This window comes from Emydura macquarii, unplaced genomic scaffold, assembly GCF_026122565.2.
Source record: "Emydura macquarii macquarii isolate MOO-44397 ecotype Brisbane River unplaced genomic scaffold, CSIRO-AGI_Emac_v2 contig_1253, whole genome shotgun sequence".
Classification (NCBI taxonomy): Eukaryota; Metazoa; Chordata; order Testudines; family Chelidae; genus Emydura; species Emydura macquarii.
The window spans coordinates 14,714,801-14,741,038 of record NW_027131390.1 but is presented as its reverse complement, the minus strand read 5'-3'; the positions used below and the strand labels follow the sequence as shown (position 1 = coordinate 14,741,038).

The window sequence follows — 26,238 nt, the reverse complement described above, 5'->3', positions numbered from 1 at the left end:
TTTGTAACTGCATTGTTACAGGTTTCTTAAACTTGCGTGTAGTTGTAGTGTACAGAGCAGAGAGGTGGATCATCACACCTGTGAAGGAAATGCAAACTGTGCTATGCCTATGGCCTGTAAATGGCACAAATGCCCATGGGCTTTTCAGCAATTTTTCAGAGAGTAAAAATGCTCTTGAACCTGGCTGTAAAAACTAATTTCAAAATCATCCTAGGAAGCCTCCAGTGCCAATTTATCAGAATGCAAAGATTAACTGTGCCAAGGCTCCTCTGACAAGACGGCACAAGGCTGGAGTTAGTTCATTTTCGTTATCGCTGGGAGAGACTAAATAGGGTTTGCAATCAGCCACCGAATATAAGAGTTTTGTTTGTTTTGCTGATTAAAGGGTGCTGGATAAGACGGGAGGAGACAGGTATTTTTAAGCAAGGAAAGTAATGAAAGACTGCTGAGGGTTTGAGTAAGTAAATTGTCAGGCTCTGCGGATTGGCTTAGCACAAGGGATGAAGAAGCCAAATCAAGTGCCTGCTCAGGACCTGAAATTGTTAAAATTGTGCTCAGCCTAAATGCTCCATTAAGCAGGTCTCTGTCGACTGCCATGCTGGAACCAATGAGGGTGAGAGATGACTTGTGATAATTCCGGGTGTTTTCCTATTAGGGTTTACAGCTCTATCTGCCAATTGCATCTGCTAGTTTCAGTGAGACAGTAGGTTTTTCCAGGAAGCAAAACCTTTTAAAGGAAACCTATAGCAATGTTGCTCCATTGTGATAACTGGTGTAGGAAGCAAAATGTAATCAATATACTTGGGTTTGTGATGGGGATGGATTTTCTACATAACTAGATTTTTGTCACTGATGTAATGTACCCATGTGAGATCTATTTATTTATTTGTAAGGAAAGACTGAAACACTGAACACAGCAATCCACCATGCTTCTATTTTTCCAGTCTCCAAATTTCCTCTCTATTTCCTTCAAGGAGTCTGGGTACTGTAGTGCAACAAGAAAATGCCATGACACACTACAATTAGAACTACCCTGAGAGCATTCAGAATACTGGGGCTGAAACCCAACTTCCTTGCTTATTTTGTACTCCATTTACCTGTTTTGACTCTGTGCGCACATTGCTGCATTAGCCACTCGGAATCTGAGGCCATTCTAAGTGTTTGAAAAGGGGGTGGGGGGGGAGATATCGTTACCTTGATCTGTTGGACAGAAGAATAATTGAGACTAACAAAAAGGCTCTGTTTCAAAAATCAATCTGGAAATATCTGTCAAGAGGCCTTCTTGTAAGATTCCAACCACTCCCTAGCACCATTTATGTTTGGAATACACTGCACTGAATGGAAAAGCCTTTTTCGTGGCATTTGGGTACTTGCACTTCCAATGAGAGATAATATAGAACCATAGAAATGAAGGGCAGGGAGGACCTCAGGAAAGGGACCCCTGTGCTGAGGCAGGAACAAATAAACCTAAACCATCCCTGATAGATGATGTCTATTTTGTCTAACCTGTTCTGGAAAACCTCCTGTAACGGGGATTGCAAAATCTCTCTTGGAAACTTGTTCCAGTGCTTACCTATCTTTATAGTTAGAAAATTCTTCCTAATATCTAATTTAAATCTCCCTTAATATATTTGAAAACTGTTATCAGGTCGCCCCTCAGTCCACTTTTCTCAAGACTAAACATTCCCAGTTTTTGTCTTTCTTCTGAGGTCAGGTTTTCTAAACCTTTTATCATTTTTGTTGTGCTCCTCTGGACTCTCCAATTTGTCCAAATATTTTCTAAAGCATGGTGCCCAGAAATGGACATAGCACTCCAGCTGAGACCTCATCCCTGCCACGTACAGTGGGACAATTACTTTCCATGTCTTGCATGTGATATGCTTCTAGATACACCCTAAAATATTAGCCGTTTTTTGCAACTGAATCACATTGTTGACTCGTATTCAGTTTGTGATCCACTATAATCCCAGATCCTTTTTAGCAGTACTACCACCTAGCTAGTTATTCCTCATTTATAATTTACATTTGATTTTTCCTTCCTCACTGTAGTACTTGTCTTTATTGAATTTCTCCTTGTTGATTTCATACCAGTTCTCCAATTTGTCAAGGTCATTTTCAATTCTAAACTTGTCCTCCAATATGCTTGCAACCCCTCCCAGCTTGATGTCATCTCCATTCTCCAAGTTGTTAATGAAAATATTGAATAGTACTGGACCCAGGACAGACACCTGTAGGAGTTCACTCTGTCCATACAGTAGATAAGCATTTAAAAATAGAAAAAATAAACATTTTAAAATGAGCTCTCTTAAACTTAATATTGAGGATAGGAAAAATTAATGTAAAGATACCAAAACTTCCATTTATTGTTAGAACATTGATTAGCTGGAAACACACACACACAGCAACCTACAAAATGACCTTGTTATATTCTCATAATATAACTTACACATACAGCCTGACAATAAATTTCATTGCAAGGGAAAAATAGTAATTTACTGCAGCAAACTTTCCTGGTACTTTAGATTGGATTCAAATATTCTAAATTTTAAGTTGATGCTAACAGTCTATTTAAGGAAAACCCCAAGTATTTGTATCAAAGTTGGGCCGTACGATATTTATATCATTCTAAATGAAACAGGTGCAAGTTTCCGGCAAATCTTGACCTCCTTATTCATGAAAAATCCCCATCAACTTAACTGAGATTTTTGTCTTAGTAAGGAATAGAATTGGGTGTCATAAAATTGGTGACTCTGTATTCCTTCCTTCCCCTGACCCCAGAATGTTGTTTTTCTACCTTATATTTTTTCCATCAAATTCACTCTAATTTCTTGCTGCTGTTACTTTCAGGCTGCTTCTCCCTTGCTGGGCTGAATTGAAAGACATATGTCTTCTCTTGGGTGTGAAATCAGTGGGGAGAGGAGGTGTTGTGTCTGAATAGCCACTTGAGATAAGTGGGGAAGAGAGGGTCTGGAATAAAAGAGAGTCAAAGGCAAGGAAGAGACCAGGATGAGGGCTGTGCAAAAAACCAACAATCAGGGATGGGAGAAGATGGGGGGGGAAAAGAGAATGAAGCTGGATGGGAGGAAGAGAAACAGGAACAGGAGGGCTTGTTGGTTGTATAAGTGCCACTCCTGGGTGAAGGTTCTAAATTAAACCATTTTTTTTAAAAGGTCACATCACCCTCAACAAAACCCTACAAAATAACTAAGCACATGGGGCCAGATGCTCATCTGCTGCTGAGGAGCATTCAGTGCAGCTAAAGTGGGGAGGGCACATAAGCAGTTTGAAGTCATCTTTGCACTCCTCCACTGGTGGGGCCGTTGAGGTGCTGATCCAGTCATAGTGTAAATTAGAGCAGCCTCAAGGTTTCTCTGCCTTGTGAAGGCTACCTATGGCCGTTAGGGGTTGTTCTGGCATTTGGGGAACACCGAGACATAAGGGAGTTCTGGCCCTGTCTTTTCCCTTGCCATTCCACATGCATTGGCAGACAGGATGGGGGTGGAGTAGGAGCTGTGTGGTGACTCTATGCTACCAGGGGGTTCTTTTGTGGCTCGATCCCCTGGCTTTGTGCTGCTGGAGCAACCAAAAGCAAATGCAGAGTGCTGGAGAACCAAAGTGGCAGAAGCCTGCAGTGAGAGAGGTTTTTCAGACTTACCCAAAATTCTTGTCTTTTCACAACAGAGCCTTATAGTTACTGAAGATCAGCTTCACTTTGAGACCCACACCAGGTAATGGTCAATAACTTCCAGAGCTGTCTTTTGTTACTTCACTCCGAGATGACTTTAGCTGAAGCGTGTCTAGCTCCTTTTCCCTATACATGTACAGAAAGATACTGTTGGTGCCCACTTACCGCAATATCTCATGTATCATAGTGCGGACTCTCCCTATAGAGTGAACAGACAATAACTGCAGTGTCTCGTATCCTAATGTATTGTAATTGTGGCTATAAATCTTGCCTTTTTAATGCTAGCTACTATTATTGGAGTTTCAATAAACATCTGAAGGGGAGGACTGCTCAGAATCCTGAGGCCCGAATACAGGCCTGGTGTCCTTCAAGCCCAGTTAACAGGATTATTTTGCTAGCATGAGATAACCAAGGAGGGTTTGTATTTCACTTTTGTCACTGAGTTATGGCCCTAACTTAGTCAGTTAATAGACAATGTTCAGGCAAGAAAGAATCTACCCAGTTACAAGGAGAAAAAAGATGTTCTTTTTAAAATAGTGGTTGAAAAGGAAAATGAGAGAACTATTCACAGGAAACACCATCTGATTCCAAATCTCTAAATGGCAGTCTTTTCTTGTGCCAAATTTGTGCACATAATTACCACATTTGCATGTATGTTTTATTCTGCAAATGGAGGCCATATTGGCAAATAATTCTCTCCATGCACTTTCCAAGCCACTCCAATTCAGAAAATGAGAAGGAAACAGCTGCTGGAGGGCAAAGGAACCTTGGGCATACCCCTCAGAAAATAAATCCTTCCCAAGGATAGCATGACTTCCATGATAGTTCAAGGCAAGTAAAAAAGAAAGTGTCTCTTGAAAGTAAGAAAAATCATTGCCAAGAATCATTCTGTTTTTATGCTTTGCTTTAGTGCGAGATGATGCTAGCAACTAAAGCAAGCCTTGTGATGCAGGAGAAAAATCCCCAAAATAAAAGAGTCATTCCTTCTGCAAAACTCTTTAATATTCTTCTCCGAAGTTTGAGACATCCTAGTCTTTCTATCTATTATGTAGAAATTGATCATGTTGCATGTAGAATAACTAAGCAGTGTTTCTGGCTTTGATTAGGAAGGATATGTTTTTATCATGTCTGCAATATCAGTAAAAAATGGCGTAAAATTCAGTGATAAAGCAGCAGCCCAGGAATTGAAATGACCCCTTCAGAGCTGCTCCCCCTCTGCATGCCTGTGGAAATCGCTGGCTTTGTCTCTTGGATACGTTCTGTGCTTCTCGTTAAGAACTTGTAGCTTGAGTCACACAATGTAGCAGTTGACAAACTCAGACATAACTTTATCTCGCAGACTGTTCCTTGCATTGATCTCAGATAAAGCATGCTATGTTGGAAATCTGCAGCTCCTGACCAACTGCTTTGCCAGGCATTGTTTTTGGCATTAGCATGTAGAACCTACAGTTGCTTTAAAATATGACAGCTGTCTAATCGACGGTGTTTGCAAAGACCGACAAAAAATTAAGTTCAACGGAGAGGCTCAGCCATATCGCTGTGGGCACCCAGAAGTGTAAAGCTGGTTCTGTCTGTGACTTTATTTTAGCTCCAGAGACAGTTTTACAGCTGCTACACTAAGCAGCTATTGGAAGCTACTGGTCATAGATGCAGATGTAACAGCTGGAAAAAAAAAATCCCTCTCAGAACCTGGCATCAAAGTCTCCCAGCTGCCTGTGCCAAACACACCTCAACAAAAAGTACTTGGAGTTAAATGGTGATGCTAGAACATGTTACTATAAAGGGGGAGGCCAAAAGGAAGCCCGGTAAAGAACTGCAAGGAAGACATGGAGCCCAATTATTGCTGGAATTGCAGCGATGTGCCAGTGCGTTTTTCAAATTGCATTTAATCTTTTACAGATTTTAAATCTCCATTCAAGGGAACCAGACTCTTGGCATTTTTTGAGACATTTGAACTTGTAATGAAATGCAGAACTTGGTGCCACTTTAAGGTAAGGGCATGTGTGCCCGTTCTCTCTCTTTCTCTCACACACACAAGAGAGAACAAATATTGTGACAGTAATGAAGGTGCCTCCAGAGCTTTGGGAGAGAACTTTCCCTTGACTTTTTTGAGGCACATCATTCATTACTAAAAGCACCTAAAAGATGAAAAATGAACTCCACTCAGCAACTCTATATATCAGGATATAGATGAGCAGCTACGAGTGCTGCTTATTGCTCTTCAGGACCTGGGTTCTTTTGGAGAGGTCGGAAGATGGTAAGTGGGTGTTACCTCTTAAGTGCATAGTTAGGTGGTGGCAATTTATTCATGTTGTTTGAGAGGAAGAAGAGCAACTGCCCCTGAGGCTTGAAGGAAGAGAAAAAGGCAATGCTAGCCACACAAGTGACAGTAATTGCCATTGCATCCCCTTGCTCCTTTGACTCATTTCCCTTGGTGATAAAAGGAAGCAGAATCACTGGTAGAGAGGGGAGTGGCAACGCTGGCTCCACTGATCCTCTCTGTTTGCCTCTCACACATTTGCTAATGCTAGTCAGTGTTTCTTGTATCCTGGAGGATTTTCAAGCGTGCAAATGACGCTTTTCATAGAACATGGTCTGTATTAGCGTATCCTCCTCCCTCCCTCCTGTGTCATAGATTAGAAGCTGTTTAGAGAAATGGCCACCTCTTTTGTGTATTGACACAGTGCCTAGCAAAATGAGCTACCAAAGTTGAATGGGACCTGTGGGTGCTACTGCAGTATAAACATTTAATAATAATAATTAAATAGTTACATTTGCTTTTAAAAACTTCACAATCTCTTCTAGGGAAGTTGTGACAATGCAGCCTGGTCTTCATCAGCATGAACGTAACTGTACAGATGCCTACAATTTCCAGTACAGAAAATCACCAGTGGATGGCAGTGTAACTGTCACCACTTGAATTGTTAACCAGATCACAATTCTTTGCTAGTTATATAACATTTGGTCACTCTCTGTTTCAGGTTAGGTTTTTAGCTACTCTGCCTGAAGAAGTCAGAATTTCTGGAGGCAAAGGAATAACAGTAAGGAGGTTTCTTTTTCAAGGCATAGTCTTTCAGAGCAGCCTCGAGTTAAAGCAACCGGTTCCTCAGAATCACAACCTCCAGCAGGGAGACAGCTAGAGATGACCCTTGTGTAAATCAGCATTTCCTAAGAGTTACCATATATTGGTATATGAAAATAATATAATATGAAATATCTGTTGGTAACGTCTTTTATGGTGACACTGTAGTATCTTAGAGTACTGAATTTAGTTTTGACAATTGCCAGGTCATTCCCTTAGATCTTGCCTAATGTTTTAACTCTAACCAAATCTGCCAATATTTGTCTCAATTCAGATGTATAGTATTGTAGTTGACTGCATTCTAAGATGGTCATGACTTTGTTTGGATGAAATCCATGTTGATTTACCGCTCCCAAATCTGACAATATTTTGCACTTTTTTTTGTTCCTTTGCTTGAGTTTCTAACCCAATGCACATATTATTTTAATAACTCCTCTGGACACTTATATTCTGCCTCTGAACATATAAATTCTTGATTTCTCCATAATAGTATTTGTATTCCCTATACTTAGTATGGGGATGCCATAGATACCATGTTAAATGTGAAATTTTAAAATTAAATTTACATGAGAAAGTAACAAGAAGTAAAAACAACGAGTTCTGTAGCACTTTAAAGACTAACAATTTTAATTTCAGTAGGCATAAGCTTTAGTGAGCCTCAGCTCACTTCCTCAGATACAGTTGGTAGAAATGATACAGCAAAATAAGAAACATAGAAAATATATAGAAGGCAACATTTACATATCCAAGGGCATAGATAACAATGGGGAACTCTTTAACATGAAGTAGGTAATCTCCTGTACACGTCAGAATACCTTAGCCTCAGACATCAGATCCTTTCAAAGTTGAGAAAATATACTTTCCCTAAGAATTGCTGCTATGAAATATATAAGATAAACACGAATCTGTCTTCCTGTTTTTTCATGACAGGAGCAATAGGAGAGCACCATTCCGTTGATTGATGTATCCTCGTGACTCTTTATTTTCTCCAACTCTGTATCGCCTTTTTGGCAGCTGTGGAGTTGTTAATCTCTGAACTACATTTGCAGTATAGAGGTCTGCATTTCAGGGCAGTCTTTACATGATATCCCTACAAAAGACCAAAGTTCGTAATGCACTAAAACTGATCTGATTTGTGTGTTCAATTAAGCCCATTGCATTTGTTTTAGAATGTCGCAGTAAACCATCAACCCCACCATTGTACAACTGTTTTAGGAAAGTAAACATTCTGTGAGCACACATGATTACATCTGCTGTATCCTGGACCAATCCCTCATCCTTTGGCATGTGCGGGCACTGTCTGATTTTCCTTCTGTTCTGTGTGCAGTCTTGTTTCACAACTGGACAGGCTCAGTATGCTCGGTGTTTTGAGTTGTTATCCATTAGTGGTGCTGAGCAATTTCCATAGCACTGTTTAAAGAAAGCTCTTTTTTCATTTGTAATCTCTTTAAATATCACTCTGAACATATGCAATACATTTTTTCATATTTTTTTAGTTTGTAAAGTGCTAAGCTAAAGAAGGCTATGTTCATGCATGTGTTGCCAAATTACTTTTGTAGTTTAAATGCCTCATTCCCTGTATTGCACCAAAAGGCAGTGCTGTAGGTTAACAAGAAAATGTGTAGGCAAAAATCGTGCACCAAAGTCCCCCTTTATATGAAGTTTACCATGCATTCTTAACTTGGGCATTTTCTGACAACTGTGTTTAAGCAGGCATCCTTAGCATATGTTTTATGGAATGTTGAATGAGAGAAATGTCTTTAATAACAGTGGTCTGTATTTCAAAACCAAATCATCCTTGGCCAACTCTTGTCCCTCATTGCTATCTGAGATACCTTCATTTACCCTGTAATTAGAATTGCTATTAACTGTGCTATCTTAAGTACCAGTGTGGTTGGGAAACATTGGTAAAGGCTGCACTTTTTAATAGCAGCTACCTTATGCCTAATGCCAAGGTGGCTTGGAATTAAATGCACCAGCATAAGATGATAAAAGTTGCATCATTAATTTACTCCAAGGATTTGATACTTCTCCATAACATAGTGCAGTGGCTATATAGATTAACAGCATTATTGAGAAGATAAATATTTAGATATCTACCATACTCCTTTATTTTCTTATGCACATGATTCCTTCTATTTCCCAGCCTTTTAATAAGTAAACACTAGGTTGGTGTTACAATGAGTCACAGTTAGTCACTAAGCATATGTATAGACATTATCAGTATGGTCTGTGTCAGACATGACTTATGGTGGTACAGCATCTCTCCAATTTAATTTTTTTGCTTTTCATTACATCTTACAGGGGTTTTTTTTTGGTTTTTTTTTTTAACAACTTTGCTTACCTTTCCACCTTTTAAAAAAATCTGTAAATTATCATTTTTTTTATATTTTGTTTTAGATTCTGAACGTATCTGAGATTAACAAAATTGATGATGATATTGTAGTACATGTTAAATAGAATGGAGCATATAACTTTATATTATCTTCTTTTTTCAGTGTTACTTGATTTTTTTGCCAGTCTCTGGGAAGGAATTGCTTCTGTTACTATAATAAGTCTTCACAATAATCACGAATTCTTTTTGCCCTGCTGGGCCATTGTTTAAATGTAAAAATGTTGCTTTCTGCATTATATCACAGTTTATATTTCAGTGATGGGGGAAATGGTTATAGTGTTTCTGATCTTATTGTAGTGCTACCAAGTGACTAAGTAACAGCTGACAACTGAGAGTGAAATCAATATATGTTCTTTTAAGGTAGTGCTCATTATTGTGGGACACACCAGAACATACTGTTAGTATCGGGAGGCTATTTCACATGTCGTCAAGGTCAGAAACAATACACTAACTAGTATTTTAACCTCTTTGTATGGGTGAGACAGCCCAAATGCAGTGTAACCACACTGAAGTGCCACAACATTTCATATTTGTTATATGCATAATCACTTTTACGTGTAATCATTTGCAAATGCTAACATTGGCTATTGCAGACAGTGGAGCCTGAGCACCGAACCAGGCACTATGATATCTTACGTTTGCCTCCTCCAATCTCCTGTCCTGTGCCTGGAACAGAGAGGGGGAGGTGGACGGCATATGTTAGATGAGTCAGACCCCAGGTCTTCCCTCCTCCTTATCTCCTCCACGGGGAAAAGGGTAGATTGCTTGGCACTCGGGCTACTGCTTCCCCTGTTTATTTAAACTCTTCCCAAGCTTTTCAAGGGCCTCTCGTCCCTTTAGGTGCCCCACCCTCCCTCCCTTTATTGGTTGAGGAGTTGTGTTTTTGCAGGATGCTGTGGGGCTGACCAATCACCTGTTATAGGAGCAGGAAGGAATTTTTCACCTTGGGCTGGGTTGGCAGATGTCTGGTGTATTTTTTTCCGCCTTCCTTGCAGCGTCATGGAGGTCCAGTTGGGTTGAAAGGAACAGGACTTGAATGTTTAACATTGCAAAGTGTAAGACTGTTGAGCTCCTCACAACCTGCCGCCAGTGTTCACTAAAGAAGAAAGGCTAAAAAGGTCAGCTCCCAGACAGAGACAAATGAGATCTGGGACTTGTCTAGTGGATCCTGTGCCTATAGGAAAAGGGGAGACCTGAAATTCTTGTGGACCAAGGTCCACCCTTGGTACCTTCTCCCTCCCTGCTGGGTGAGGGTAAGAGAATTCAGAAGCAAGTGGAGACCTGGGGTAGGATGAGGAGGGTCTACCCGGAATTATTGGTTTTATGGTGGGAGCTTTGTAATCCCACCCTGGACCCAGTTAAATGACCTTGTATGTGAGAAAGAGGGAGACAGGTATAGCATCCCTCCCCAGTGGGCAGTTGTGGCCTGCTGCTTCAAATCCATCCCTGTGTCTGTCATCCATTCACTTTCATGTCTGATCTATCTGCACCTCCCACGAACACTGACTCCCTCTGTTGCACTGGGCAAGTCAGCTGACCTCTGTCTGTTTCCACATACATAAAAATAGAGACAAGCTTACTTTGCTCAGTGGGATGTTGCAGTGATTAATTAGTTGAAGGCTGCAAAGTGCTTTGAAAATTAAAAACACTTTAATAGTGTTTTCAAAGTGTTTAAAATGTGATATTTCTGGTGTTTGTGATTAGGCTTATACTAAAACTGAGAAAATTTCTGAGCAAAATAACAGCAGTTCTGTCCCCATGAGCTCCTTAAAATGATTTAAAATGACAATAGCTAACCTAAGTAAACAGAGTCATTTAATTTAATAATACTCATATAATTGTATAGTTGCAGTGTTCAGTAGAATACAAATATCCAGTGTAAGCCTAGAACAATTAGAATAATTGTTTCAAGTTAAACTTTTGCCAGTTAATGATGTAGGCCTTGACAAAAAAAACAACCTCTGTGCCAAATAAATAAATAAAATAGAACAAAACAACTTACAAGTGCAAGGAGATTATGTTCTTAAGAAGGTCATAAGAATGGATGAATGTACCATTTGCTGTTCTTGTTATACCCTCTTTGACATAAGAATGAGAATATACATAAAGCATTTCAAGTATTCTAATTCCGTGATAATTTATTCATAAGATAAACACTGTAATACAAATGGAAAATGACCTAAAATTAATCCTCTCTTGTTAGAGAATGTTGTAATGCAAACACAAAACATAGACATTGTATCCTTGTTCCTGACAATCGTACGATTGATTCTTTGTGATCTAGGAATTATTAAAAGATTGTTGAAGAACTGTTTCTATTTAAAGGAAACTGTTTTGGCTTTTCAGGAAGGTGCTTTGTCTTAGGACAGGAGGTTAAGAACAGTCTGAATTTTGCCATTATGTATAAAATCCAAATGCTGGAATTAAGCTTTGTAGGGACTCACTTTAATGGTTCAACTGTGGGTTCATATCCTGTTAGATAATTCCTCATATACTCCACAGTGAATATGACCCTCTGTACCCAGAGACTACTTTTTCTAGTCAATAGGGGGCAGCAGTTCTACCTTCTTTTATTTGACATTATAGAACTGTAATCCATATTTACCCTTGTTTCTGACATTGCTAATAGCAGTTATCAGTGACTAACAGGATTTATCGTACTTAATTAGTACAGTTGTGTTTTATTTATTTATGTTGAGGGCTCCACAGATATCCACCATTATTGTTGTTTATCCTACAGAATTGCCGCAGCTGCTTTTAAACAATAACTAAAATATCATCAGTTTCTGCCTATGGATATAAAAAAAACCCCAACCTGTTCAAGTAATGGCTCCGTATGTAGTCAGTCAGGGGTTCACTGGTTTTTATTCTTGTCAGCAGTGCAGAGCCAATCTAGATGCTTCTGCCAAGCAATCTTCTTTCTCTTTTGCCTTCTGCATCAGCAACTACAAAGTAGAAACAGGCTTACTAATAGAATTTTGAAGAGTGAGTTCTAATAAGGAAGGTGTTGTCATTTTGATGAACAAGGAGCTATATATGGCTTGATGGGACTGGGGCCCTGACTCCGATCTGCAGCTAAGCTGAGCTCAGAGCGGTCTAGTGGACAGTTAGGAAAAATAGTTGAGACCTTTCCTGGTCCCCAGATTTTGAAGGCACCCAAGGACTGTTCTGCTTCCCAAGGTAAGTTAGAGCAACCCCAGAAGCTGTTGTAGCTTAAGGCTAACTCTCAAGCTCTTATGGGTCATTGCAGCAGCTGTGTATTGCCCTATCCATCCTGACATTTCTTCCTTCCTTCACCAGCCCACGCCCTTTGCACACCAGTTCTCAGGCTTTGAAATAACTGCCCCTTTCTGAATTCTCTGAACTCCCAGAACAGGCAGTTTCACAGCTCTCTTGTCTATTTATCCTATGACCATGTTCTTACTTTTCATTGTTCATGTAGTGACCTTTGTTTGAATGTTCAGTGTTGCTCAGATGAGCGGCTTTCTGAGGCATTATCATTACTGTACTAGCAGCATGCTCCGCAAAGCGAGCACTATGCAAGCACATTGCTGTTCAAGAAAGTAACTAATGGGGTCATTATCTCATATATCTGAATGGGAAAGTAAAGTTGATGGGTAGAGAATTGGCCTATTAAAGAGGTTTAAAATATAGGCTCAAAATCTGTGCATTGTGGATGTTCTAGCCCCAATAAGTAATCCACAGCAATTGGAAGCAGGTTTGTAATTGCTTTGAAGAGGTTTCATTTGAAAGGTTATGCCTTTTTAAACCTTTCCCCCTTCGTCTGTGCCTCACACTTGGTGACAAAATATTCAGGATCGACTGTTGTGTGGACACCTTGACACATTGCTGTGAAACTCCCACCACTTTGGCTACATTTATGCTGGCAGCATACAATTCTGTTCCTAGATTTTAATGCCAAATAGCAGATCTCTTTGAATCATGGCTGTCAGATATGCACATTAGAAATTGCTTGGAAAAGTCTTAGTTGGAAGTGTGAGGTAACAACAGGTTGATTATTTTTAAGTATTACATTAGTTTGTATGTAGTGGAAGTGATTAGAATTACTTAGGTTTTTCCCTTATCTTTCTTTTCCCTCCACACGTCTTTCTTTTTCTTCCAAAATTTTGTCTGTGATTGTCACACGGCAGATTTTCAGTTCTTTTATGTTGCCAATCTCCTCATTCTGTGATGTAACCTCCAATTTCTCTGTGCTCTTTTCAGATATTTAGGACCAGCCAAGCAAACACAGCTGTACATGAACATTGAGTAGGTCAGCATCTGCCTGCATCAATTACACACATGAATTAGAGTTTGGAGTGCACATATAATTGTGTGTGCTGAGCCTCTACACATAAACTTGTAACTTAAAATTGGACTTATGAGATCTCATCTCACACCTCTTCTTTACTCCTACAAAACAAGAGTGATACTGATATTTTTTTTTTTTTGCCTAAACATTTGTCCCTCTTCTTAAACATACAGAAATACCACCCTGCAGCTGTGAGTAAATGAGATTTGGGCTTCTTCAGGTAGTTAGCAGAGATGATTTCTTATTGAGGCTGTGTGTTTCAAAGCTTGGCCATGCATTTTAAGAAGCAATAAAAGTTCACTAGCCTTGATGCTAAAAGGCGAGCTAGAACTTTTAACCAGTTGTATGACTAGGTCAGAAATCATCTGAAATGCTAATAAGACTTAAGACCCTACTAAGCTATGCTTGCTTCTTTTCAGTTCTTGTCACTGGGCACCTAATCTTTCAAGATGCTGAGAACCTCTTAAGAGGAGTTTGGTGGCAGTTGAGATTTATTAGTATTTTGAAGGCACTCAGCACCTCACTGGTTCCAACACTTTAGCCTATTTGATTACATGTCCTTTCTCTCTGATCCAAAACCCATTGTAGTCGATGGGAGTTTTTCCAATGACTTCAGTGGGCCTTGGATCAGGCCTCACATCAGTAAGACATTAATTTCTTCTGGATTACTTTGTAGTTCTCGCCAGCAGGTGTTTTCTCCCTTACATTTGTTGGGTCAGTGATGGACTTTGCAGCTCACATGATTAAGCTTCATTTGAAAATAATAAGTCTGAATGTAAGTTCATTAATGTTTTAATTCTAACATCGAACAGTAATTGAACCAAATTTGTTACATGTTTTTGAATTCTGCAAATGTTGGTGTCCTCTGAAACCTATTCTCTTAGCCCATGTCAGCAGCTGAGATGCATTGTTTTTTTTTGAAATAACTACTGAGTGGAAATCACATTAGAACTCTTTATTATTGGGCTTGAGGTTATGACAGAAGTATTCCAATAGAGTGGGACTAAATTCCTTCATAATTCAGTCTTTGCAGGAATATTTTGATGCTAAGTTGCTTGATCTCCAAGAACTTCAGTCCAAATCTATCATCTACACATTTGACAAAGTCATGTTAGAATATAGCTATATTTGAAATACATTGCCTACATACTTTCACAATATAGTTCTTGATATAACTCGTAGAGCTCTGAATGATTCAATTTTATATAGATTGATTACATTTTCTGAAGGATTTCTACAAGTAATAGTTGCCAGAAGACCATTTATATCACTAAAATAATATTAGAGGGAAAAAAATGGGGAGGTAGCTTTGAGGATGAGGATGTTAAGCTTGAGAAATTACATAGATAGGTGCTTAAGCCATGGGTCTACCCATTTTGCCATTGGCTCTGGTAATTATTAAGTTTTAATGTAGGAGTTAAATTAAAACTCTGTGTTGGAAAAGCATTGTGCAGTATTTATATCAAAGCTTCAAAGTCTGCCTCATTATCAAGGCATGCTTCTGATTTTTTAAAAATCCTCTTATCTTCTGTCTTTGAAACAAAACTATTTTGAAGTATAAAAACAGGTGAGACATCTTCTGTAACAGATTGATGAAAAGAGAAGTGAGGGAGAAGATCTATAAGATGAAATGCAGACAAAGGATTATTTGAAATAGAAAAATAATAGAATTGTGCCAGGTTACAAGCACAAACACAAATGACCCATGCTTGGTTTACAGATATCAGCAATCAACAGCAGGTACCATATTTATCATGCATTTTTAACATTTGTACACGTTATGTTGCATTACAGTTAGTTCCTTTAAGTCTTTTTAATGTAAAGTTGTAAGTTTTTTATAAATGACAACGGAACATTGAACTGAAATAAAAATTCTTCTGTATCACACTAGATTCAAATTCTAGGCTTGGTTTAGACTTTGGTGTCTGTTCTACCATTGAAAAAGCAATTTACAGAAACAAAACCCTCCCATTAATTCTTATTAGGAAATACTGTACATGTTTAAAATCTCCAAATATCAGTATTGGGAATTGAATGCCTATTTTATACGTACAATTAGTATTCTTTGTATCCAGAACCTTTTACAGTGGTCCCGTTATATTCTGATCCGTAAAACTATCAAAAACTACCAAGATCATTGTATAGGAGCATAAAAATGCCATCTCTGAAATAGGGAAATTGTTGTTTCAAGTTCAAGAAGAGTTGGCGCAAAATAACAGGATCATGCCATCAATGTCCTTTTTGCTTTTAATTTCAGGTTAATTTTTGGACACCAATTTTCTCCCGTTACTCATTCATTTACTGTTTCATTTGATTTGAATTGGGAAATGCAAGCTGTCCGATACAAGGATTGAAAACATTATCTAATTTCAGTGCAATGTCTGTAGTAGTGTCACTTTGTGACTTCTCAAAGAAATACCTTTTAATGAATCTCTGCAGAGATCCCTGTGTATCCATAGATCATTAAGGGGATGTAGAATGGAACAGTGCCGCCATTGGAGCTGGACTAAATCAGGGCACTGTTTATTTCTACATTATGAATCGTCCTTGTACTTAACGTGCAGATCTCTGAAAGGAAGCATCTTTTTAACAAGTGATGGCAAGTTTCTTAGCCTAGATTTATAATTTTGCCTACACAGTTGTGCGGACTATTGCTTGTGCCTGAAGAAGCAGGGGTTTTGTGATCACAGATGTGTTTTGCATTTATGAATGGTGATAGAAACTTCACATTTGTGAGTGTAATCGATTGTGTATGCAAAAGTGGACATGAAAAATTGAGAATCTTAAGCTGAACTGAAATGTGCACCTCACTGTTTTTCTTTACGCATTGTATTATGCAGGGTTGAACTGCTAAGGGACATTAGTATAGCCTCAAGATGTACGGTAACCTATCATAACATTTTTATATTTTGCTAGGGAATATCCTCCAGTTTAAAAAAAAAATTCTTAAAAAAAAATCCCACCACAGCAGCATAATGTTGCCACAAAATAATAATGAGGGGGAAGGGGACATTAACATAAAATGTGTTTTGAGATGTAACCAGCACAGAGCACATTAGCTAATAAGCCTTGTACTCAGAACTCTGCTGATGTCTTTAATTACACCCTCCATAATGCTAATTTTAATGCATACTTGAGAATGTGATTAAAATAAACTGAAGAAGACTATTTGTAGATGCATTTTCATGGCTGAAATTGAGCTGAGACTTAAAATGAGACAGGATGAAACATTGGAAAATGTGCTGTAAGAACAAGACTGCATAAGCAGCAAGGTTAGCTCCATGGGACCTAGTAGGTTTGGAGTTTTTTTTATTTTTGCTTTCTTCGTTCTGGAGCCAGGACAAAAATTGTGAACTCTCTAGTGACATGGTATTTGAATATATTTTCAAAACTCATTGTATTGGAGCCATATGTTAACTAACACCAATTATATGGTCCTTGTTGACAAGGCCACTGTCCTCTTTATTGTCATATCAGTTGAACATGGCTAATTCTCAGGTCCATGCTGCTTATTTTTGCAGATCTCTGACTACCTTTAATCTGCCATTGAAAAGTAATTGTACAAGTCCCATTTACAACATGTGGACTATACTGGACCTGTATTTTGATTACCTTAAATTACACTCACATTTGCATAATCGATTTTTGTGTAGCATGAATAAAAAGTAGGTCATCTAATGATGGGTGAATCACAGGAATCAGAGGTGTGGTTAGGTGCTTCTGCAAACATCTGAATCTGGCCTGCAAAACATAAACTAGAAGTAAAGTAAAGTCAGGATTTTTTATGAGCATTTCTAGTTGTAAGATAGTCATTTGCACACTTGGTGAAAGGTTATTCACATTGTTTGATCCTCAAAAATGCTTTGGTACGGGCTTGATTCAAGCTTTATATTTTGGGTTGATCCTTACTTTAGCCACACAATTTTATTTCCAGCAAATTCAGCAGTCTAGTACATGGTGCACATATACAGTAGAACTTACTGATTATGCTAGGAGCTTGTATGCTATCTATAATCATCACAGTATGAGCCCTAGTTTTTCAAGGGCAGCATACGGACTCAATATTTTATAAGAGCCATAGCTGCCTAATTTTTCTTTCTTTTTTTTTTTTTTTAAAAGAACAATTATCTAAATGTTAAGGTTCTTGGGGCATAAATAAGAGCAGAACAGATCCTCCAAAGGCAAAGAGGGGTAAGTAAATAGACATTTTGTTTAATTCCTCTCTAAAGACTCTTTCCTGTGGGTTTAACAAATTGTACTTGAATTACTCTGACTTCTAATCATTACAATACAACAAAATGCCAGCATGACATAGTTCTAATAAGATAAGAATAAGATAAGAATATTGAAAGTTTCCAGTGAATTGAATAATCCTTCCATTATAGCATTAAGTTCTGCAGACACCTTGGAGTTAAATCATTCCTACCCCGGCCCCCTTTTTTCAGCACTTGTACCAGGAAGAGACTGTGACGTGAACAAGACCGTGACTGGAAAAAACTGGTCAAATCTGCAGTGCAGACAAGTGTTTTCTTCAGTGAGCCATGGTAAGGATAGCTTCTCCCTAACAGCAAAAACAGATTTCTCTGACACATGTAATTCTGTTATAAATGCAGCATATTTGAAATGCAAATTTATAAGATAAATATAAATATATATTGTCTGTGGAGCTGTTGTACTACAATTTCCATTTGTAATTTAGAAAAACAGAAACTTCCCACTATCCATATTAAATAAAAGGGAGAAAGGCCAACAGAATAGTCACATGGGAACATTGCTTTGCAATGCCCTCAGATAGCCAGAAAGAAAGGGAAGCCAAGCAAAACAGCTTTAAAATGCATATTTTTAAAACATACGTGATAATCTTAGCACTTCTCTGAATAAATGTCACCATGAAAAATAAATCTATAAGCTAAGCTTAGGGTCATCAAGTGTAAACTCTTCACACTATTCATCATACACAAACACGCATTCTCTCTCTCTCTCTCTAGGTAGGTTTCTGTTAGTCTGTGAGTTTTTTATGTGTTGTTACTTGCTGTTTCTTTGTTTTAGATGTGTTGTTGGTTCTCCTCCCCCCCTTTCTTTTAGTGGGTTGGGAGTTTTTTCCTCCATGGGCTTCATTTCAAATGTGTTTAGCAGTTTGCCCCGCAAGCACAGGGTTTGGTGTGTGATTGCTGTCTCCTGCACTGTGGAGGATGTGTTGTTGAGTGTAGGTAAGATTATTGGCTGTGTTAATATAAAATCTGTCACTTGAATGAGTAAGTCTATAGTGATTTTTCTGGCCCAGAAACTGTTTGTGAATCATTTGGCACAGGAGGGACTCTGGGTCAAGCAGTCTTCAGTTCAATTTTTTCCCCTTGTTTACTCCTGCTACTAAAGTTGTTTTTTTCCATTGCACCAGCACCTCTCCACTTCACAATGAGACACAATGATATACAAAGTTGGTAGTGGTAGTCACTCAAGCAGTGGAAGAGACTAGGAAGATGACTGGATGTGGAAGCTGCGGGATGTACATGATCCTGGAGGCGGTACCTCAAAAGAGCTTCATTTGTATGAAGTGCTGCCTCATAGAGCTGATGGAAGAGAAGATTTGAGGGTTGGAGATGCAGGTGGAAACTCTAGTTAAGTTTAGAAGAGGGTTTGAGCAGATGATGGAGCAAAGGGATGAGGAGGCTGAAGGAAAAAACCCAGACCTGCAGCTGGAAGCAGGACCAATGAACTCTGAGGAGAGAATTCTGGGTGAGCAAAGTGGCCAGTGGAAGCATGTGACTGGGAGAACCTGGCAGAGGAAAAGACGGGCTAGTGAAGAAGAAATAGAGCTCAGAAATAGGTTTGCGGAGTTGGAAAATGAAGAAGGGGCACAGCAGGTGGTTGCTCAAAACGGGAGGGCAAGGAAGAAGAGAAGAGCAGCTAGTCCTATATGAGGAGTGGATGGGTCAATGCAGATACCACCAAATATGAGCCCCAGGAGGATACAGGAACAGTGCAGAGGATTGCAAAGGAGACTAGTAGATGAGATGACTTGCAGCCAGAAAGAACAGGGGTAGACTGGAGATTCGCACCGTCACCAGGAAAAGACAGGTCTATGTGATTGGGAACTCCATGCTGAGAAGAACAGACAGGCCTGTAACCAGAGCTGATCCAGAGAACAAGAAGGGTGTGCTGTCTGCCAAGTGCTAAGATACGGGAAGTGGACCTGGGGCTGAAGAGGATCCTAACGGGAGCGGGAAAGAATCCACAGATTGTCCTTCATGTGGGTACAGATGATATAGCTAGATTCTCGCTGGAACGTATCCAAGGAGACTGTGCCAGGCTGGGGAAGACTCTTAAGGAAATGGAGGCTGAGGTGATGGTCAGTGGAATTCTGCCTGTCCCTAGAGGAGAACAACAAAGATGTGACAAGATTCTGCTGATCAACAGATGGCTCAGGCAGTGGTGCTATAAGGAAGGTGTTGGGATGTATGGTCTCTGGGACGTATTCATGGACAGAGGACTGTTCTCTTGGGATGGACTTCACCTGAGTAGGGAGGGAAATTCACTTCTGGGATGGAGGCTGGCCCAACTGATTAAGAGAGCTATAAACTAGGGCGCTGGGGGGGAGATGGTTGGGAGATGCCCAGGTAATCTCCATGCCTGATTTTAGCATTGAGAGGGAGGAAAATGAAGTAAGAAAGGACACAGCAGTGGGGAGCAGAATGGACATTAGGAGGAAGGGTAGCGTAGATACCAGTCTAATAGGCGATATAGGCAGTGGAATGACTGTGCCAAATCAGGTAAGGAACGTGAGTGAAGCCAAACAGCAAAAATTAAGATGTTTGTATAGCAATGTGAAGATCCTGGGTAACAAAATGGAGGAACTAGAGCTTCTGGTAGAGGAAGTGAAACCAGATATTATAGGGATAACAGAAACATAGTGGAATAGAAGTCACAACTGGAATACAAGTATTGAAGAGTATGTGCTGTTTAGGAAAGACAGATATTAAGGCAAAGGTGGTGGAGTAGCATTGTATATCAATGATGAGGTAAGACTGTAAAGAAATTAGAAGTGATGGAATTGATAAGACAGAGTCTGTCTGGGTAAAAAATCACATTGGGGAAGAAAACTACTACAGTTTCCCTTGGGATAGTGGTTGTGGTGTGTCACAGACCATCAGGATCTGGTTTGGACATGGATAGAGACCTCTTAAGGCTTTTAATGAAGTAAATATTATTGGGAACTGTGTGATTATGGGAGAATTTAGCTTCCCAGATATAGACTGGAGGACAAGTGCTAGTAGTAATAATAGGGCCCAGATTTTCCTGGATGTGATAGCTGACCGATTCCTTCACCAAATAGTTACTGAACCAACAAGAGGGGATGCCATTTTAGATTTGGTATTGGTGAGTAGTGAGGACCTCATACCCTAGCTGGTTGTAGGGACAACCTTTGTTCGAGCGACCATGAGCTAATTCAGTTCAAACTAAATGGAAGGATAAACAAAAATAGATCTGTGACTAGGATCTTTGACTTCAAAAGGGTTAACTTTAAAAAATTAAGGGAATTAGTTGAGGAAGTGGACTGGACTGAAGAAATCACGAATCTAAAGATGGTGGAGTCTTGGAATTACTTCAAATCAAAGTTGCAGGAACGATCTGAAACCTGCATCCCTAGAAAGAGGAAATTCATAGACGAATTATAGAGTAAGCTGGATGAGTAAGCATCTCAGACAGGTGATTAAGAGAAAGCAGAAAGCCTACAAAGAGTGGAAAATGGGAGGGATCAGCAAGGAAAGCTACCTCTTGGAGGTCAGAACATGTAGAGATAAAGTGAGAAAGGCCAAAAGCCAAGTAGAGTTGGTCCTTGCAAAAGGAATTAAAACCAATAGTAAAAGCCATATAAATAGGAAGAAAACAAAGAAAGAAAAAGTGGGACCGCTAAGCACTGAGGGTGGGGTGGAGGTTAAGGATAATCTAGGCACGGCTGAATATCTAGACAAATACTTTGCCTCCGTTTTTAATGAGGCATATGATGAGCCTGGAGATAGTGATAGGGTGGCTAATGGGAATGAGGATATGGAGGTAGAAATTACCACATCTGAGGTAGAAGCCGAACTCGAACAGCTTAATGGGACTAAATCGGGGAGGGAAGGGCAGATAATCTTCATCCAAGAATATTAAAGGAAATAGTATATGAAATTGCAACCCATTATCAAGGATTTTTAATGAATCTGTAAACTCAGGGGCTGTACCCTCTGACTGGAGAACTGCTAACATAGTTCCTATTTTTAAGCAAGGGAAAAAAAGTGATCCGGGTAAGTACAGGCTTGTTAGTTTGACCTCAGTAGTGTGCAAGGTCGTGGAAAAGTTTTGAAAGAGAAAGTAATTAAGGACATTGAGGTTAACGGTAATTGGGATAAAATACAACATGGCTTTACAAAAGGTAGATCATGCCAGACCAACCTGATCTCCTTTTTTGAGAAGACAACAGATTTTTTAGGCAGTGGATCTAATTTACCTAGATTTCAGTAAGGCATTTGGTACGGTTTCACATGGGGAATTATGAGTTACATTGGAAAAGATGGGGATTAATATGAAAATTGAAAGGTGGATAAGGAACTGGTCAAAGAGGAGTTCATGGGATTCAGTGAAGTAGAGAAGGCCAACAAGCTGCAAAGCACAGAGTTCAAGGAGGACAGCACTTACGGGAGCCAGTCAGTGGAACAGGAGCAGCCGTTGGCCCCATCTCTGAAGCTGCACCCACTGCCCTCTGTGGAACTGCCCAGTGAATCCCCCGCCGACAGCAGCAGCAGGTGCACTGACCTGCAGGGCGCCGCTCTCTGTTCCTGGGATAGCCCCTCCACCACCCTCTCTGATCTCTCTGATACAGCCTGGAGGATGCCTCTGTCCCTGGATGACTCTATCCCAGGCTTGGAGGACATTGTACGAACCCCTCTTCTTAAGTGCTCTGATGACTTGCATTGGAGGGTCCTACATAGCGTTATATCAACCAATCATTTTATACACCATGTTCCCCCCTGAGGTGTCTGCACAGTGCCCCTTCTGTCAGGTGTCAGACATGGCGTTTCATTTTTCCCTACATTGCTCCCCACGGATTCCTTTTTTTTTTTTTTTTCCCCAGCAGCTTTTCAGCTGTTTGGGACTGATTTTCTCCAGGCCTATTTGTTCTCGGAGTGAGATACAGTGCTCACATTTGGCCAGTTTCCTGCCTGGCTAACTTTTTTTGCTGGGTCAGGCAGAACTAGCCATTCTGAAATCTCACCGGAGCAGAATGGCCAGTGTGGAGTGGTGTGGTGTGCTAGGGCTGTTGCGTGCACTGATTGTGGCCCAGCTGTGGATTGATTACATGTTTTATAAATTGACTTGTAACCTGGACACCTTTTTTGGATGACTGTGTGTGTTAGCAATATTCTGAGTGAACTTAGTGATGCCGCTGCTTTAGTGATTCAGGTTTAATACTTGCTTAAGATGTGTTTTGATTTATTTTATTCATATCTTTGTGTGTATTGTAATTTTATAACATTTTTACATTTAAAAACTATTTAATTTCATGTGAATAAAGATTTTTCATGTCATATCCCTCTCTGTCTTTGTGTCTGTCTTTCTGTCTGTCCATTCATCCTATGGCTGCCTGTGTCTACCACCTCAGGAAGTGCTGATAGGTGTGTCCCCTTTACCTTTTTATTTCTTGTAAGGAGCCATTCTGGAGTATGTTGCAAGTGGAGTATGAACTGCTTTTTTTCACCCTGATTCTCTTTCCTCTGGGTCCCTGTATCTCAAGGATCTGGGGGGCCCTTATGGGAAAAAAGTGGCCACCGGCACTTTCATCAGCTGGCGGCAGCAGCCAGAAGACTCATCTAAGGGAATGGAAATGCACAGCCTACAAGCTTGAAAGGTTTGAATGAATCAGATTTTTTAAAAAATGCATGCAGTTACAGTGACTCAATTTTGTGTAAAATAATAATTAATAATGTGGCCTGTCTTCCCATCTGAAAAGCCCATTCTTCAAAATATACAATTTTGATTCCAAATCTGTTGTGAAAAATCTGGGAAAATGTGAACTTTATGATTTTAAACAGAAACCTTGTTTGTAAATTCTCATGTATATTGCTGATCAAAAATGGTGTTAAAAATCATTGTACTTTGACATTATTTTCCTGAGAGAGCACCAAATTGAGGAACTTTTTATACTTTGATTTTAGCCAGTGCTTCGTATGTTGCAAACTTTCCAAGAAACCCTTCACAGCGTATAATGTATCTAAACATTGAACATTCTTCTTACAACCCAAGTTTCTGTTCAACTTTTGCTATTCTATATAGGGCATCATTTAGCAAAAATATTTTATTTCATGTGTGCTGCAGAAAAGTATTTAGTGCCTTTATGTCCTTAAGGGTTCAATGGTCATTTTGCTTACAAGCCTGCACAAGGAGAAGCATCATAGTTGTGCTTATCCCAGGAGCAGGCTAGGAACCAGAGTGTGAAAGAATGTTGGAGTCTAATTCCTGGATTTCCTCACTCGATTTTAGGGGAAATAACCCCCACTAGCTCTATAAATGACACAGGTTGCTTTCAATGTGCTGGCTTGTGCATTGGTGGGTGGGGAGTCTTGGCTCCTCCTCCTTCCTGCCTACCCCGCCTGCTCATTCTTCCCCATGTGAGGAGAAACAGTGACCAACCCCACAGAGGCTGCTGTCTCCCCAGACATGGGTAGCTCATGCAGGAGAGTGAGTAGTTCCCTAACAGCATCCTTACTTCCTTGTGTGGTCACCTAAGGCAGCTCATCCCAGAGCATAACTATTTAGTACTAGTATCACTACCTCTCTCACATTCTTCAAGAGAAATGACCTGCTCCCCAATTTAGATATTCCATATGTATAAGCCTCAAGCTTAGTGTAATGTCTTTCCAAAGCATTCTGAAGCAGTAGGATATTACCAATGCCAAAATAGCAATGGTCTAAGCAATTTTCACAGACTGAATATATGGGCGATAACAAAGCCCCGGGACAAGACCCTGTAACTTGTTCCCCCGAAAGGCTCCATACTTAAGGTATATAATATACAGTTTCTGCATCTTGTTTTCTTGCCTGCTGCTTAACTTTTCCAGCTCTGTCTGATGACAAACTCAAATGTAGATTGAAATGGCTGTTAGGTAAGAGAGAGACCACAAAAATGAAACTTTGCAAAAGAAAAACAATGACTCCACTAAACCCTAGCTTCTCTCCTTACCCATATTCATATGAAAATAAGCCTCTGAAAAAAGAACATCAGATGACTTTCAGCTAACAGAGGGATAACACGTGCTCCTGAGTATAAGTGGGGTGGGGGGAATTGCCCCTAGTGGGAGCAGGGTGGAGAATTGAGCTGGGGAGGGAGTGATATGTGCCTGATTGAAGGTTATCTACTGAGATAATTGCTTGGGGGGGGGGGGGGGAGTGTGGAAGCTGAGGATGTACAATTCTAATTTATGCAGTTGCAGAAGTTTTTTTAACAGCTATTTGACTATAGTAATCCTCCACTAAATGGATGGAATTGTAAATGCTGTCAGAATAATTGACTGTCTATCAAGAATAAGAAATGAATACTATCATTTACTATTCACACATTTCTAATCAGAATTAAATGGAATACATCCAAGTCCACAGTGTCTATGGAGTCAAAAGGGGAATAAGAGCAAGAGATTGGAACTTGTTAATGCAATGACACATCCATAAAATGTCTATATTTAAACTATTGGCCTTTTTATATGATGGAACTTCAGGTTAGATATGGCAAGTTAGCTTGGAAACAAACACGCTTTTCTTCTGATTGGAACCAGTCTGAGGGTAGAGCAGATAGGAGGAATTAAATACCAGACTTTGTCTGTCATGCTTTGTAAAATAAAGCAGTGCTGTTTTGCATGTGGTTGTAAATGCTGTCTTTGTGGAGATATGCAAAGAGCAGTTATTATTGCAAGAATATAAAGAGTTGCTGAATTATTGTACTCTAAATCATATCTAAAATGAACATGGAGCGAAACATGACCTTTTAGCCTACTTTGGACTCTACCTAGATTCATCTGCAGAAATTTCACTTGACCCACCTACAGACGCTCTTTTATTTTATTTTTTTACCCCTTAAAGCATTCACTGGATGGGCTAACATGTGGCAGAGTAGGATGATGAATTCATCCCTCTGTGTCACCAGTGATGGTGTCTTGAGTTATCCATATGCCTTACACTTGTAAGTAATGTTTTCTAAACAGGAACTGTAATGTTACCTGGGTGTTTAGAGTCTATGCAGGAGGTCTCTTGTGTGTGTAATATTCACATAGATTCAAGTGCTAGGCCAGCCTTTAAATTACATGTATGTATTTTGTGACAGGGCCAGAACTGATGGCTACAGGAGGGTGCTGGATGGCATATATATCAGCCCCAGGCTTAACAAATCCCTGTTCCCTTAGTAATACAGCCAGGGTTACTCCAGGTCAGTTGGGTCACCTGAAGCCAATTAAGGAGCTTACCACTGGAGGTAAAAGCCTCAGTTTTAGGCAGACAGGGCTGGAAGGGAGTTGAGAGAAGGAGCTGAGCTGAGTGCTATGGTTGTTGCTGTCACAATACCAGGTATGGGAGCTAGGGAGAAGCCCGTCCGGTGGGGCCGAGGGTCATAGGCCCAGAGGCCTGAAGGAGGACCCAGTCGCTCAGGCAGTTGAGCGAAGGAATTGAGATTGGGGAACCTCACCCCAGACAGGAGAGGATCACGGAGATGAAGAGGCTTAAGGTGAGGAAGGCGG

The 26,238-nt window shown here is 39.9% G+C and overlaps 1 long non-coding RNA gene across 1 annotated transcript in view; it reads left to right on the top strand.

The window, feature by feature from the left end:
* LOC137153130 (uncharacterized) overlaps positions 1 to 23,318 on the top strand; it is a 54,446-nt gene extending 31,128 nt beyond the window's left edge. The window contains exons 2-3 of the long non-coding RNA XR_010919709.1: positions 17,920 to 18,018; positions 23,250 to 23,318. This is a non-coding gene — a long non-coding RNA (uncharacterized lncRNA). The remainder of the gene's footprint in view (positions 1 to 17,919; positions 18,019 to 23,249) is intronic.
* The last annotated feature ends 2,920 nt before the right edge of the window (positions 23,319 to 26,238 follow it).